General features: G+C 47.0%; 1 non-coding gene across 1 annotated transcript; it reads right to left on the reverse strand.

Annotated features, from left to right (window-relative positions):
• Window positions 1-450: 450 nt before the first annotated feature.
• On the reverse strand, window positions 451-524 carry Trnat-ugu (transfer RNA threonine (anticodon UGU)). Its single transcript has one exon. It is a non-coding gene; the product is annotated as a tRNA-Thr (tRNA).
• Window positions 525-1098: the final 574 nt, after the last annotated feature.

Raw genomic sequence — 1098 nt, forward strand, 5'->3', positions numbered from 1 at the left:
CTGTGAACGTTTGCGCCGTGATTCCCAAGAGAGAAACTGCCATACTCGCACCTACCTACGTTACCAACCTCCTCGCCGTGTTCGTTACGTAGTCCATCTCGTTTTCATTCTACTGTCCCTTACAAATTCCATTCACATTCTTGGTACTGTCTCCTGTTGCATGATACATTAAATGCAGGGTCGAACGATTAAAAACCCGCACACCCAAGTTTCTGAGGCTAGTAGCGTACAGAAAATTGAGAATCAGACGATACAATTTTAGTTTCAGGTATCGGAAAGGCACCAAATAGGCAGTTGGATCGTTGCACTTGGAAATGGCTGCAAAAGACAAGGAAAATCAAAACACTTTTATAGGATTTGACGACATACAAGGACGAAATTACAATGAAATGAACACCCTTAGCTGCTTACAGGCGTTGACATACGTTAACGGGGACAGATGGAAATGTGTGCCCCGACCGGGACTCAAACCCGGGATCTCCTGCTTACATGGCAGACGCTCTATCCATCTGAGCCACCGAGGACACAGAGGATAGCGCGACTGCAGGGATTTATCTCTGGCACGCCTCCTGCGAAACTCACATTCTCAACGTATTGTCCCGCACTACATTCGTAGTGCCCCAGCCCATTATACTCATTGCCGGCCGTAGTGGCCGTGCGGTTCTAGGCGCTACAGTCTGGAGCCGAGCGACCGCTACGGTCGCAGGTTCGAATCCTGCCACGGGCATGGATGTGTGTGATGTCCTTAGGTTAGTTAGGTTTAATTAGTTCTAATTTCTAGGCGACTGATGACCTCAGAAGTTAAGTCGCATAGTGCTCAGAGCCATTTGAACCATTATACTCATTACTCGCGGCGCGTTGTCGATTCCCGTAAGAGTTCGGGCACTGTTCGTGCATTCGCACAGAAGAAGAAGATATTAACAATATATATGTATTAAGATGGTATCTGTTCTTTCGGACATGTCCGAAAGAACAAATACCATCGGTGACCACACATTTTCATCTGTCCCCGTTGACGTATGTCAACGCCTGTAAGCAGCTAAGGGTGTTCATTTCATTGTAATTTCATTCTAACGAGCTGCTTGGTCACCGATGGTA

This window comes from Schistocerca cancellata, chromosome 12 (assembly GCF_023864275.1).
Source record: "Schistocerca cancellata isolate TAMUIC-IGC-003103 chromosome 12, iqSchCanc2.1, whole genome shotgun sequence".
Classification (NCBI taxonomy): domain Eukaryota; kingdom Metazoa; phylum Arthropoda; class Insecta; order Orthoptera; family Acrididae; genus Schistocerca; species Schistocerca cancellata.